This window comes from Pomacea canaliculata, linkage group LG12 (assembly GCF_003073045.1).
Source record: "Pomacea canaliculata isolate SZHN2017 linkage group LG12, ASM307304v1, whole genome shotgun sequence".
NCBI classification, from domain to species: domain Eukaryota; kingdom Metazoa; phylum Mollusca; class Gastropoda; order Architaenioglossa; family Ampullariidae; genus Pomacea; species Pomacea canaliculata.
In genome coordinates, this window is record NC_037601.1 from 9,779,234 (window position 1) to 9,789,731 (window position 10,498).

General features: G+C 39.3%; 1 long non-coding RNA gene across 1 annotated transcript; it reads left to right on the forward strand.

The window, feature by feature from the left end:
• LOC112576985 lies at nt 1-1,553 on the forward strand. The gene is made up of 3 exons (XR_003101977.1): nt 1-532; nt 753-1,021; nt 1,221-1,553. It is a non-coding gene; the product is annotated as an uncharacterized LOC112576985 (long non-coding RNA).
• Nucleotides 1,554-10,498: the final 8,945 nt, after the last annotated feature.

Genomic DNA, 10,498 nt, shown 5'->3' on the forward strand with positions numbered 1-10,498 from the left:
CATGGGGTGGCACATGTTAGTGCCAGAGCACTCTACGCTTCATCATCAGCAGTTGTCTGGTCATCTCTTTTTTCTGTTCCTTCTATTCTTATTCCTATTCTTTTCTCTCTCTCTCATTCGTATCCTTTGGCATCACTCCTTCCTATAATCTCCTGTCCTTACCTACTATCTCCCCCTCCTCCATGTCTTCATTCTTGTAACCCCTCTTTTCATTCTCCCACCATTCCTGCACCCTTACCTAACCTAGCATTCTTTTTCCTATCTTCGTCGTTTCTCTTCCCTTTTCACTCTCATTTTCCCCAGTCTCTCCCCCCTACCTCCAATCCATTCTGGTCTGGGACTGGCTTGAAAACAGCCAGGAGGAAGCAGCTACCATCGTCGTGAGCTCATGACTACGGCTACCACACCATCGACCTCAACAACAACTAGCCAGGAGAGGACAACGACTACACCGACCAACACAGACTCGGTTAACTGCGCTCAGTGACCACGCCAGAAGCAACAGCGGCTACCAAACAGTTGTATTAACAAGGTACACCGGCAATCGTAGTTTTCAAAACAAACTTATTGTCCGTCTACCCTTGGTAAATCGAGATGACCACGATAATGAACCCACTTCAGTTTGTCGATAAAGTGAAACACGTTTCGCATACAGAGTATTATGATGGCATCCGATTTATTTTGTTAACAACAGTCATTTCGGACTAAAGAGATTTCTAATTGTTTGACACACTCCGCTTACTTTTTAACAGTTTCCTGTTCGTTGCACCGACCAAAGTGTTCTTGACTAAGGGCACTGGATAAGACAAGAGTGGGGGGTCTCTACTGATGGGGGAAGCAGCTACCACCGTCGCCACCTAATGCTGCACGTGACTACGACTGTCAACTGACACCAACAACAGGTGGCTAGGAGAGGACAGCGACTTTGTCCACCAAGACATCAACGATCACCTGACACGGATTATGGCGGCCAGTGACCACGCCGAGTAAAGCAACAGAGGCTACCAGGATTACTTACAGGGTACATCAGCATCTTGTTTACAAAACTAAATGTATTTCTCCTCCCTTAATAATCTTTTCGTTGAGGCAGCAAAGATAAAAGAAACAATTGCAACTTACACTAAACATGTTATTGCATACAGAGTATTACGATGGTATTCCCCTTATTGTGTTTTTCTGTAAAGAGATATCTTATTGTTAGACACACTGTGTTGTTACAGTTTCCCTGTCGTTACTCCACCAACTATTTCTCGACTAATGAGACTGGATTAACAGACTGGCATGACCACCACTGCCATCAACGGTCAGCTGATGTTGCTCGGTGACTACGACGATCACACCATCGACCTCAACAACAGCTGGCTTGGAAAGGACAGCGACTACGCCGAACAAACCAACGGCGGCTAACCAGGGGATGTATTCCTTTTCTATTCCGTGCACTGTTTTTTTTTCTCTCTCTCACTCTCTCACTCACTCTCACTCATGCACTCTCACTCACTCTCTCACACTCACTCTCACTCACTCACTCTCTCACACTTACTCATACACACTCTCACTCACTCTCTCTCACACTCACTCACTCTCACTCTCTAACACTAACTCTCTCTCACTCACTCTCACACACTCACTCACTCACTCTCACACTCACTCTCACTCACTCTCTCTCACTCTCTCTCACACTCTCACTCACTCTCACTCACTCTCTCTCACTCTCACTCTCACTCACTCTCTCACACTCACACTCACACTCACTCACTCACTCTCACTCACTCACTCTCACTCACTCACTCACTCACTCACACTCACTCTCTCACACACTCTCACTCACTCGCACACTCACTCACACTCTCTCACACTCACTCTCACTCACTCTCTCACTCACACACTCTCACTCACACTCACTCACACTCTCACACTCACTCACTCACTCACTCACTCTCACTCACTCACTCACTCACTCACTCTCACTCACTCTCACTCACTCTCTCACAATCTCTCTCACTCACTCTCACACACTCTCTCACTCACACTCACTCTCTCACTCTCTCACTCTCACTCTCACTCACTCACACTCACTCACTCACACTCACTCACTCTCTCTGACTCTCTCACACTCACACACTCTCACTCACTCTCTCTCACACTCTCTCACACTCACTCTCACTCACTCACACTCACTCTCTCACACTCACTCTCACTCACTCTCACTCTCTCACACTCACACACTCTCACTCACACTCACTCACTCACTCACACTCACTCTCTCACACTCTCACTCTCTCACTCTCACTCACTCACTCTCACACTCACGCACTCTCACTCTCACTCACTCTCACTCACTCACTCACTCTCACTCACTCTCACTCACAGTCACTCACTCACACTCTCACACTCACTCTCACTCACTCTCACTCTCACTCACTCTCACTCACTCTCACTCACTCTCACTCACTCTCACTCACTCTCACTCACTCTCACTCACTCTCACTCACTCTCACTCACTTACTCTCACACTCACACTCACTCACTCTCTCTCACTCACACTCTCTCACACTCACTCACTCTCACTCACTCACACTCACTCTCTCACACTCACTCTCACTCACTCTCACTCTCTCACACTCACACTCTCACTCACACTCACTCACTCACACTCACTCTCTCACACTCTCACTCTCTCACTGATAAAGATAGAACTAAAGATAGAATTAATATAGAATTAATATAGAACTAAAGATAGAATTAAAGATAGAATTAAAGATAGAACTAAAGATAGAATTAATATAGAACTAAAGATAGATTTATAATACAACTAAAGATAGAACTAAGATAGAATTAAAGATAGAATTAATATAGAACTAAAGATAGATTTAATATAGAACTAAAGGTAGAATTAAAGATAGAATTAAAGATAGAATTAATATAGAACTAAAGATAGAATTAAACGTAGCAATAAAAGTAGAATTAAATAGAAATAAAATAGATGTAAAGTTAGGGCCACCACCAGTTGGTGCAACTTACCTTGTCGTGGTGTGGTGGCTTGCGTGCCTTGCTGATCCACAGAGCTATGTCGGCGGGAGCTAGCCTGGGGCTCCTGGCATGCCGAACAGGTCTGCGGGGAGAGGCCAGACTAAAGTGTTGCACCCTAACTAGATGTAAAGATAGATTTAAAGATAGAACTAAAGATAGAATTAATATAGAATTAATATAGAACTAAAGATAGAATTAAAGATAGAACTAAAGATAGAATTAATATAGAATTAATATAGAACTAAAGATAGAACTAAAGATAGAATTAATATAGAATTAAAGATAGAACTAAAGATAGAATTAAAGATAGAACTAAAGATAGAATTAATATAGAATTAATATAGAACTAAAGATAGAACTAAAGATAGAATTAATATAGAATTAAAGATAGAACTAAAGATAGAATTAAAGATAGAACTAAAGATAGAATTAATATAGAATTAATATAGAACTAAAGATAGAACTAAAGATAGAATTAATATAGAATTAAAGATAGAATTAAAGATAGAATTAATATAAAACTAAAGATAGAATTAAAGATAGAATTAACGGTAGAATTAATACAGAACTAAAGATAGAATTAAAGAGAGTTGAAGATAGAATTAATATAGAATTAAAGATAGAATTAAAGAGAGAATTAATATAGAACTAAACATAGATTTAATATAGAACTAAAGATAGAATTAAAGATAGAGTTAAAGATAGAATTAATATAGAACTAAAGATAGAATTAAAGATACAACTAAAGATAGATTTAATATAGAACTAAAGATATAATTAAAGATAGCATTAAAGATAGAATTAAAGATAGAATTAAATATAGAATTAATATAGAACTAAAGATAGAATTAAAGATAGAATTAATATAGAACTAAAGATAGAATTAAAGATAGAATTAAATATAGAATTAATATGGAACTAAAGATAGAATTAAAGATAGAATTAATATAGAACTAAAGATAGAATTAAAGATCGAATTAATATAGAACTAAAGATAGAATTAAAGATAGAATTAAATATAGAATTAATATAGAACTAAAGATAGAATTAAAGATAGAATTAATATAGAACTAAAGATAGAATTAAAGATAGAGTTAAAGATAGAATTAATATAGAACTAATGATAAACTAAAGATAGAATTAATATAGAATTAAAGATAGAACTAAAGATAGAATTAAAGATAGAATTAATATAGAACTAAAGATAGAATTAAAGATAGATTTAATATAGAACTAAAGATAGAATTAAAGATAGAGTTAAAGATAGAATTAATATAGAACTAAAGATAGAATTAATATAGAATTAATATAGAACTAAAGATAGAATTAATATAGAATTAAAGGTAGAATTAAAGATAGAATTAATATAGAACTAAAGATAGAATTAAAGATAGAATTAAAGATAGAATTAATATAGAACTAAAGATAGAATTAAAGATAGAATTAATATAGAACTAAAGATAGAATTAATATAGAAATAGAATTAAAGATAGAATTAAAGATAGAATTAATATAGAACTAAAGATAGAATTAAAGATAGAATTAATATAGAACTAAAGATAGAATTAAAGATAGAATTAAAGATAGAATTAAAGATAGAATTAATATAGAACTAAAGATAGAATTAATATAGAACTAAAGATAGAACTAAGATAGAATAGAGATAGAATTAATATAGAACTAAAGATAGAATTAAAGATAGAATTAATATAGAACTAAAGATAGAATTAATGATAGAAAATATTCACACTCACTCTCTCACACTCTCACTCACCTCTCACACTCACTCTCTCACACTCACTCTCTCACTCACTCACACTCACTCTCTCACACTCACTCTCACTCACTCTCATTCACTCTCTCACAGTCACTCTCTCACACTCACTCTCTCACACTCACTCACTCTCACTCACTCACACCTCACTCACTCTCTCTCACACTCACTCTCACACTCTCACTCACCCTCTCACTCACACTCACTCACCCTCACTCTCTCACTCTCTCACTCACTCACTCACTCACTCACTCACTCTCACACTAACTCACTCACTCTCACTCACTCTCTCACACTCACTCACTCACTCACTCTCTCACACTCACACACTCACTCTCCCTCACACTCTCACACTCACACACTCTCACTCACTCACTCTCACACTCACACACTCTCACTCACTCTCTCTCACACTCACACTCTCACTCACTCTCACTTACACTCTCACATTCTCTCACACTCACACACTCTCACTCACTCTCACACTCTCACTCTCACTCACACTCTCACACTCACACACTCTCACTCACACTCACTCTCTCACACTCTCACTCACTCTCTCACACTCACTCTCTCACACTCACTCTCTCACACTCTCTCTCACTGACTCACACTCACTCTCTCACACTCACTCTCACTCATTCTCACTCACTCACTCACAGTCACTCTCTCTCACTCACTCTCACTCACTCTCACCCTCACGCACTCTCTCTCACACTCACTCTCACACTCTCACTCTCTCACTCACACTCACTCACCCTCACTCTCTCACTCTCACTCTCTCACTCACTCACTCACTCACTCTCACACTAACTCACTCACACTCACTCACTCTCACTCACTCTCTCACACTCACTCACTCTCACTCACTCTCTCACACTCACACACTCACTCTCACTCACACTCTCACACTCACACACTCTCACTCACTCTCTCTCACTCACTCAATGGTGTCTTCTGATTGTATTTTCCGCAGCTGAGATACTGGCAGAGAACGAAACAACAGCCTATAGAAGAGGAAGTCCTGCGGAGAAGATGGGGTTTTCTAGGACACACCCTAAGGAATCCAACACCCAACGTCACAAGACAGTCGCTGACGTGGAACCCCCAGGGAAAGAGAAAGCGAGGAAGGCCGAGAAACACCTGGAGACGGGACCTCGCCGCCGACACCAAGCTCACCGGATTTGGATGGGGTCAGCTGGTGACGGTAGCCCAGGACAGGAGGCGTTGGAGGGCGGTCGTCGATGGCCTATGCACCAGGAGGGGCGACGGGCATAACTGACTGACTGAGATACTGTATTTGAGACTTAAGAAGGGAAGGGAAAGGCAGGCAAAATCCAAGAATGTCATCGGAGCATGAAAGCAAGTGGAAGTGAATAATACATCTCTGCAACCCACAAAACATTAAGGACCATGTGCAATATATTCTCTCAAGATCTTCTTATCTGCTTATAAGGTATTTTATTCATTAAAATGTTATTGATTATTCATGGGGAGTCACACAGTCTGAGACAAAGTCTGATGAAATTATTGAACACAAAGAATAAACATCTTAAGAATGGTACTTAGTCAAGTGTGATAATGGTGTAGTTCATTGTTTTCTCTTCAACCAAAGGAACTGCTGTTGAATAAATGCATCAACTATTATTTTGTTGTACAGATGGCCAGAAGATTGCCCAACATCTCTTAAAGAAGCTAAAGGCAAACAACACTCAACTTCAGATTGTTAGTAATTTGCTGAAAGATCAGGGTTCCAATGTTTCTATGGCCCAGCTTTCAGATATCAACTGTAGGACCAGTGCCAGTGTTTAAATTTTGTGTTTCCATTGTTGTACTGGTGATATTACTTTGTTATATATCAATGTGAATGACAGTGCCTTCAGCCACTGATTTTGTTTGTATACCTGTACTTCACCTGCAAATAAGAAACTTTGAATTTCTTGTAATGTTACGTGAATCATGAGATGAAGGGGGAAGGTTTTGAAACTGTGCAAATAAATTAAATGAGTTTCAGTTGCAAACTATAATTTGTTGTTATTGTTGTTGCTCTTTTTCCCTCTCTTACTCCTTTTCGTTGGGTTGTCCAAAATGAAACAAACCATACTAGAGCCAAACTAACAGTGGTGTATGAGGAAAGAAAGAGGAGATAAAAAGAAAGACAAAAAAGCAATAAAAATAAAGTTTGAAAATTTCATTGTCTTTGTGTTATTTGCGCTGTTCATCCTTCTCTCCTTTATATATTCTAGTTTTGTTTGTTTGTGGAAAATACATTCAGTCCTGACCATGACAGTATGTTCAGATAGAAGTCTTTCTGCTCTCTTTTTCTCTCATCTCTCTCCCTACCTCTCTCTGTTCTGTGTTCCCCATGTCCCTCTTTCTATCTCTCTGTCTCTCTTTTTCTCTCTTCCTCTCTCCATTCTTTGTTCCCTATATCTCTTTTTCTGTCGGTCTGTCTATTTTTCTGTCTGCCTCTCTTTTCATCTATATCCTCTATTCCTCTCCCCTCCTCTCTCTCCCGTTTCGTCATTTCTCGTGGAGAAGGGAAGTTACCGTGCTTTTGGTGTGAGTCTGGGTAGAGAATCGTGACTAATTACTCAGTGCTGCATGTACCTTGCTGTCGCAGTTTCACGTAAGAGCATATTTTCCTGTCGAGTTTTATTCAAGCATTAAAAGCCGGTCGTCAAGATTGGGGCCCCAGTGAGTTGGAGACATCCCAGAATAGCCGGTAAGAGGCAGGAGGACGGGCTAAAAAGAAAAAAAGAAATCAGGCTTCTGCCTCTAGGATAAATTCTTTCACGATTGGCTGGAAGACTGAGTTAAGAGGTAATATACTGTATGTAAATTATCGAACGTTTCAAACTTCCTTACGTTACATTGATCATAATCCTCTGGTCACATTGCAGACTGGAGAATAGATTATATGAGACAGAGAGAGAGAGAGAAAAAAGCATGGGTAGATAAATATATACATAGAGAGATTCCTTGATGGAAATTACTGATAAATAAAAATGAAAATTCACTTCAACTTATTTTCTACGTTTCTTGTGATAAGAGATGAAGGTAATATTGATGACAGTGATGATGATAATAATGACGACAGTGGTGATGATGGTACAGATTTGTGTATAAACATTTTTGGTTGCAGGCAAATTTCTCTGCGAACTTATATCAACATTCTATCCCTGTCCTACACAAGAAAGTGTTGGTTATCACCTGTGACATTTATGTTTTATTAACTGCCGGCAACAGCAGCCACAACCACGGGGAAAAAACCTGCAGCAGGAGGCGGCTCTTCAGGTCCGCCGCGCAATTTGCCTCGGCATAATTTGCCTACACTGAATTGCAGGCAGTTAATAACGAAGCCTCTTGGTTTAGTTAAGAACAAACATCTGAAGTAGAGGACAGCCATCACTCAGTATCGCCCCAAACTGCCGCTGGTAGAGCTGCAAAGTCTATTTTCGTAGTCCTGTATAGGCATAGTATGGAGATTAAGTTCTTCGAGAAGAAGCGATTCAGAAAAGTAAGCCAGGGTGATGGTGTTTGGAAGTAAAGCTAAGCGAAACTGTCCAAACGAGCTGAGATGGGGGCCAACATTATTGCTGTTTTGCTTAAAGCAGGCCCGCTTTCATCGAATAAACTAAATCATTATTAAGATAGCGATGGAACTTTGAAAAAAAGTTGTTGACTTCATTATCTCTTACGTGCTATTGTCCCATAATGTGTCATCTTGCTTCCTGCTCCCCAGGATTTCTCAATTTTGTCCGCTATTCTCCTGCTTGCTGTGGGTCCCCCACCACCGAGCTCTTCTTAAACAAGTATTTGGGGTCCTAATGGCCCACGTTTTCTTCCAGATATTCTAGAGGTTTGCAGTTCTGGCTACTGCATTTCACGATAAAAACTATATGTTCAGTATTGCAAGCGCAATGTGAAATCTTGTTGTACAAGGTTGATATTATTATGTGTTTGGTGTTCTTGGCAGTCTTTTAGAAAATTGCATAAGAACTGCGGCAAAGAGGATTATGTGTTATATGAATCCCATTATTATTATTATTTTTTTTAAATTATTTATATTAACATTAGTAATAGTAAGTAGATTTCCTCTGGTAGAATTTATTTTTAGGCATTAGCAGTGTTGTCCATAGGAATGGGAATCCCATGGGAATCCCATGGGAAACGTCCCATAGGATGGGATGGGATGGGACAGCACACATTTGTATTTCCCATGGTAGTCGATACTTGATATTGCAAAATAAATTTACTGTTATTTCATTCATCAAGGATTTAAATCTTTCCTCTGAATCATCTATTGTATGTGAAGTAGCAGGAATTATAGAACAAAAGCCAAAAGTGGTTTTCAGTGTTGTCCATAGGATTGTTAATACCATGGGAATCCCATGGGAAACATCCCGTGGGATGGGACTGGATGGGACAGGCATAAATTGCCATGGACGGGATGGGACGGGATAGAAAAATATGTCCCATGGACAACCCTGGGCATTAGGATTGGAATTAAATGCCAAATACTAATCTAGCAGAAAAATTGTGGGACACATGAAAGAAAACAATCTGTCAGATTTGTCTGTCAATACAATTTTCAGGACACCCTGAAGTTTTTCCAAACTTTAATTGACCTTAAAAAAAGTGTGAATCTTTATCAGCAGCGGCATACAAATTCAAAAGTAAAAACTGTCCGCGCTAAACGCGAGCGAAATAATAAAAATAACTGGGGAGGACATCTCTGGAATATTTGATACAATTATCCAAATTTTGCTTTGACTTCAGGGGACATGACCACAAACGTGTTCAGACAAACCACTGTGAGTGCAGTGTCCACGTGACAATACACGAGAGGTTTTCTTTTCATCTTTCACCAAGTCTCGCGAGAACTCTAGATAAAGGACAGTCGTGATGTCACAGACATCAAAGAGTGTGCACTGCTTTCTAACTTTGATGACAGTTATGTTTTTATCTCTGTTTTACAATGTTAGTTCATTTATTACGAATAAAGCCTCATTATGATAATAAATGATGCTTTTGACACAGAGAGCGAGAGAGAAACGAGGATAAGAGGGAGATAACGAGAACAAACAGAAAAGAATGGACTGACATAGCTGAACAAAACAATTTACTTTATACACTTTCATTGAAAGTAGTATATAACTTGATCTGTGGGAGTGAAATGTTAGGAGTGAGCAATGAAAATAGAAGACAAAACAAAGCCGCAATGAAGGAAGCACACATCAAAATGCAAACTGTTCAATGTGTGCCTGTGTGCAACAGTAACGACTTAATGACATGATAATTTGTTATTGTTTTGACGAATTAGATATGAAATGGGGGAAAATGAAGGGGGCAGGAAGCCGGAGTGCCAGGAGAAAACCCCCGACGCCCAGACCTGGGAACAAATGTCACGTACATGAAGTGTCCCGAAACGAGATCTGAACCCTGAGCTTCTGACTGCGGTGCACTACTGTACCGGGATGCACCCACCACTCTCTTCCTGCTTTTGGATAGAAGCTGATCGAGGCTTTAATCTATGATAACCCATGCGAATAATTAGAGCTGACAATGGTTTTGATACGAAAGTCTGCAGCTCTCTTATTCCCACTGACCACCGGTCAAACGCAACCCTCCTCCTGCACTACGTGCTCTTCTACTTGAATTCACACGACAGGGGGAGGAAGAAATGTCAGT